At 45.4% G+C, this 5,722-nt stretch overlaps 1 pseudogene; it reads left to right on the top strand.

Moving 5' to 3' along the window:
• LOC112075779 (metal transporter CNNM2-like) overlaps positions 1-5,478 on the top strand; it is a 40,022-nt pseudogene extending 34,544 nt beyond the window's left edge.
• Positions 5,479-5,722: the final 244 nt, after the last annotated feature.

Below are 5,722 nucleotides of genomic sequence, written 5' to 3'. Positions count from 1 at the left end.
GATGACCAAGGAGTGTCAAAATCAATAATAATCACAGTGATGTGAGGTGCAACAGGTTAGCACCTCAGGAGTAAATGTCAGTTGGCTTTTCATAGCCAATCATTAAGAGTATTCTTCCGCCCTGCTGTCTCTAGAGAGTTGAAAACAGCAGGTTTGGGACAGGTAGCACGTCCGGTGAACAGTCAGGGTTCCATAGCCGCAGGCAAACAGTTGAAACTGGAGCAGCAGCACGGCCAGGTGGACTGGGGACAGCAAGGAGTCATCATGCCAGGTAGTCCTGAGGCATGTCCTAGGGCTCAGTCCTCCGAGAGAGAGAAAAAAAGAGAAAGAGAGAATTAGAGAGAGCATACTTAAATTCACACAGGACACTGGATAAGACAGGAGAAGTACTCCAGATAAACAGACTGACCCTAGCCCCCCGACACTAAAACTACTGCTGCATAAATACTGGAGGCTGAGACAGGAGGGTCAGAGACACTGTGCCCCATCCGATTGATATCCCCGACAGGGCCAACACAGGCAGGATATAACCCACCCACTTTGCCAAAGCACAGCCCCCACACCACTGAGGATATCTTCAACCACCACTTACCATCCTGAGACAAGGCCGAGTATAGCCCACAAAGATCTCCGCACGCACAACAAGCCAAGGGTGCGCCAACCCAGTCGGGAAGATCACATCAGTGACTCAACCCACTTCAAGTACGCACCCCTCCTAGGGATGCATGGAAAGCACCAGTAAGCCAGTGACTCAGCCCCTGTAATAGGCAGAGAATCCCAGTAGAGAGAGGGGAACCGGCCAGGCAGAGACAGCAAGGGCGGTTCGTTGCTCCAGAGCCTTTCCGTTCACTTCACACTCCTGGGCCAGACTACACTCAATCATATACCTTACTGAAGAGAGGATCTTCAAGTAAAGACTTAAAGGTTGAGACCGGATCTGCGTCTCTCACATGGGTAGGCAGACCATTCCATAAACATTTAGCTCTATAGGAGAAAGCCCTGCCTCCAGCTGTTTGCTTAGAAATTCTAGGGACAATCAAGGAGGCCTGCCGTTTGTGACCGTAGCATACGTGTAGGTATGTACGGCAGGACCAAATCGGAAAGTAGTAGGAGCAACCCATGTAATGCTTTGTAGGTTAGCAGTAAAACCTTGAAATCAGCCCTTGCCTTAACAGGAAGCCAGTGTAGGGAGCTAGCACTGGAGTAATATGATCAAAATTTGTTGGTTCTAGTTAGATTCTAGCAGCGTATTTACACTAACTGAAGTTTATTTAGTGCTTTATCCGGGTAGCCGGAAAGTAGAGCATTGCCAGTAGTCTAACCTAGAAGTAACAAAAGCATGGATTAATTTTTCTGCATCATTTTGACAGAAAGGGTCTGATTTTGCAATGTTACGTAGATGGAAAAAAAGCTGTCCTTGAAACAGTCTTGATATGTTCGTCAAAAGAGAGATCAGAGTCCAGAGTAAGCCGAGGTCCTTCACAGTTTATTTGAGACAACTGTACAACCATCAAGATTAATTGTCAGATTCAACAGAATTCTCTTTGTTTCTTGGGACCTAGAACAAGCATCTCTGTTTTGTCCGAGTTTAAAAGTAGAAAGTTTGCAGCCATCCACTTCCTTATGTCTGAAACACAGGCTTCTAGCGAGGGCAATTTTGGGCTTCACCATGTTTCATTGAAATGTACAGCTGTGTGTCACCACATAGCAGTGAAATTAACATTATGTTTTCGAATGACATCCCCAAGAAGGTAAAATATATAGTGAAAACAATAGTGTCTAAAACGGACCTTGAGGAACACCAACATTTACAGTTATTTGTCAGAGGACAAACCATTCACAGAGACAAACATTATCTTTCGACAGATAAGATCTAAAACCAGCCAGAATTGTCCGTGTAGACCCAATTTGGGTTTCTCAATCTCCCAAAAGAATGTGGTGATCGATGGTATCCAAAGCAGCACAAGTCTAGGAGCACGAGGACAGATGCAGAGCCTCGGTCTGACGCCATTAAAAGGTAATTTACCACCTTCACAAGTGCAAGTCTCAGTGCTATGATGGGGTCTAAATCCAGACTGAAGCATTTCGTATACATGTTTGTCTTCAGGAAGGCAGTGAGTTGCTGCGCAACTTTTTCAAAACAAATTAGAGAATGGAAGATTCGATATAGGCCGATAGTTTTGATATTTTCTGGGTCAAGGTTTAGGCTTTTTCAAGAGAGCTTTATTACTGCCACTTTTAGTGAGTTTGGTACACATCCGTGGATAGAGAGCGTTATTTATGTTCTTCAACATAGGAGAGCCAAGCACAGGAAGCAGCTCTTTCAGTAGTTTAGTAGGAATAGGTTCCAGTATGCAGCTTGAAGGTTTAGAGCCATGATTATTTTCATTGCATTGTGTCAAGAGATTATGGTACTAAAACACTTTAAGTGTCTCTCTTGATCCTAGTGCCTGCAGAGTTGTGCAGACTCAGGACAACTGAGCTTTGGAGGAAATATGCAGATTAAAGAGAGTCCGTAATTTGCTTTCTATATGATCATGATCTTTTCTCAAAGAAGTTCATTGAATTTATGTACTGCTGAAGTGAAAGCCATCCTCTCTTGGGAATGCTGCTTTTTAGTTAGCTTTGCTAAGTATCAAAAATAAAGTTCGGATTGTTCTTATATGTCCTGCAATTAAGTGGAAAAATTAGGATGATCGAGCAGCAGTGATGCTCTCGATACTGCACAGGTACTGTCTTTCCAATCTAGTCGGAAGAGCTGCCAGTTTGGATTGTTGCGCCATGTTCGTTCCAATTTTCTGGAAGCTTGCTTTCAGAGCTCGGTATTTTCTGTATACCAGGAGCTAGTTTCTGTATGACAAATTGTTTTAGTTTTTAGGGTGCGACGTGCATCTAGGAATTGCGCAAGGTTAAATTGAGTTCCTCGTATAGGTGGTTAAGAATTTTTGTCCTCTGACGTCCTGGGTAGCAGAGGGAGTCTGGAAGGGAATCAAGGAATCTTTGGGTTGTCTTGAGAATTTATAGCACGACTTTTGATGCTCCTTGGTTGGGGTCTGAGCAGATTATTTGTTGCGATTGCAAAACGTAAAAAATGGTGGTCCGATAGTCCAGGATTATGAGGAAAAACATTAAGATCCACAACATTTATTCCATTGGACAAAACTGGTCCAGAGTATAACTGTGACAGTGAGTAGGTCCAGAGACATGTTGGACAAACCCACTGAGTCGATGATGGCTCCGAAAGCCTTTTGGAGTGGGTCTGTGACTTTTCCATGTGATATTAAAATCACCAAAAATTTGAATATTATCTGCTATGACTACAAGGTCCGATAGGAATTCAGGGAACTCAGTTAGGAACGCTGGATATGGCCAGGAGGCCTGTAAACAAGTAGCTATAAAAAGTGATTGAGTAGGCTGCATAGATTTCATGACTAGAAGCCTCAAAAGACGAAAACATCATTTTTTTTTTGTAAATTGAAATTTGCTATCGTAAATGTTAGCAACACCTCCGCCTTTGCGGGATGCACAGGGATATGGTCACTAGTGTAACCAGGGGTGAGGCCTCATTTAACACAGTAAATTCATCAGGCTTAAGCCATGTTTCAGTCAGGCCAATCAATCAAGAGTCCCAGAAAGAGGGACAATTATCTACAAATTCATATCTTTTGAGGGGCAGAAAACAGTTTTCAACCAGCGATTGAGTTGTGAGACTCTGCTTAGAGCTCATGACTCCCCCTAAACTAGGAGGGGCCAGAGACAATTACTCAAGGCGATCGTTCTCCTGTATATTATGAGTACAGCGACTGCAATTAGAAGGCATCATGTTAATGTTACTACTTAGCTTCGGCTGTTGGAGGTCCTGACGAACCATGTCCAGATAAAACGTCCGGAGTGAAAAAGTTGAATGGGGGGAAAAAAGTTGAGTGAGGATTTCTTTTTTTTAGATAAACGGTAATTAAAAAGTAAAAACCGTAAAGTTGTCAGGTAGAAAAGTAAGGTTGGCAACAAAACGCACAGCAACACGTAAACAAGTCTGCAAGTTGTGACCGGAAATGACGAAAAACACTGAAGCCTATCATGGCTAGCGGGAAGGTTGCTGGCTTTTTCTGTGGCTAAACCAATTAGGCTTGCAATTTAACAATTGTATTCGTTTTTACAGATGGCATACAAGTTTGTTATTAAGGCACATGAAAGTTTACATGTTCCAGAAGGCCTTTCTTCAACAACAAAAAAACGCATTTTGAAAAATAAAAAAAATATTATGTTCAAATGGCTGTCCTGTAAAGTAGTGACCCGCGACATACGCCTAGTTTCCTGAAAAGGGTCACATTTGGGTGTCGCTTGTATAACAGTGGAACAGTGGAGGTTGAGGTTGAATTGACTGGCGTAGGATCTGTCCAAGTGGGAGGATGTAGATTATGAAAAAGAGGGGGCCTAGCATGGAGCCCAGAGGCACACCCTGTGTGACTTTAGTGAGATATATGTGTCCGGTTGGTGAAACATGATTGAAACCAGGAGAAAATGGAAAAGAATGTTCTATTGGAAATGTAGCTATGCTATCATTCAAGATGATCATGTAGATATCCACATCTGCCAGTTCAACTGATGCCCAGGGATGCTATTTAATATACTGTAATATCATATAACCTGATATCATGTAACTGTATTATCCTCCCGCAGGTGACCCGTCAGCAGTACCAGAACGCCCTGATGGCGTCGCGCATGGATAAGACGCCCCAGTCGATGGACAGTGAGTTCACCAAGATCGAATTGACTCTGACCACTGAGCTCCACGATGGTGGAGGGGGAGGCGTGCTTGAGACGCAGCTATGGCCCACCACGAGAACAGCCAGCCCTGCTCAACCTCAACACACAGCCCCAGAACTGTCTGGCCCAACAGGGTCACCACACTGCGCACAATGAGGGACCATCTAGCCCACACTGGGGTGGTGGGACAGAGGGAGAGGAGGAGAGGGGTCTGGGGACAGGGGGAGAGGGTAAGAGAGAGTGAGGGAGGGACGGTGTTAGTACCCTCTGGGCCAGGGCCTGGGCTAATCCTCCAACATCCAAGGACCTCTAACCCCTACCCACCACCCCTTATGGCTGGAAGACCCTGGAGGAATTGAGGGAAGGACCTTAACCCCTACCCACCACCCCTTATGGCTGGAAGACCCTGGAGGAATTGAGGGAAGGACCTCTAACCCCTACCCACCACCCCCTTATGGCTGGAAGACCCTGGAGGAATTGAGGGGAAGGACCTCTAACCCTACCACCACCCCCTTATGGATGAAAGACCCTGGAGGAATTGAGGGAAGGGGTACGGAGATAGTGTATACTGAGCCCCGCCTGAACCTCTACTCTCTACCCTCCACCACCCCTGGCCAATTCCACAGCCTGGAACAGAATACCTTTGAGGTAGTGGGGAAGGGGGCTAAAGGGATAGCACTCTGGGCCCTCACCCACATCACACACCTCTAGAAGACCCTGTTAGGGTGGGTTGGACCGTCCTCGGCCAATCCATCCGCTAAAATACCCGGTAACCTGGTATTCCAGTAGCTCGGAAAGATGGACAACAGTGTGCATGCCCCCCCCCCCCCCATTCCCCTGACCACACACAAACACTTACACATAAGTACACACACTTTCCGGTCTGTTCTTGTTCAGGGATTGGCAGTGGACTGTAGTACTACTTTAGTACTACTGTAGTACTACTAGTACTACT

This window comes from Salvelinus sp. IW2-2015, unplaced genomic scaffold, assembly GCF_002910315.2.
Source record: "Salvelinus sp. IW2-2015 unplaced genomic scaffold, ASM291031v2 Un_scaffold3385, whole genome shotgun sequence".
Taxonomy (NCBI): Eukaryota; Metazoa; Chordata; class Actinopteri; order Salmoniformes; family Salmonidae; genus Salvelinus; species Salvelinus sp. IW2-2015.
This window is presented reverse-complemented; position numbering and strand designations above follow the sequence as displayed.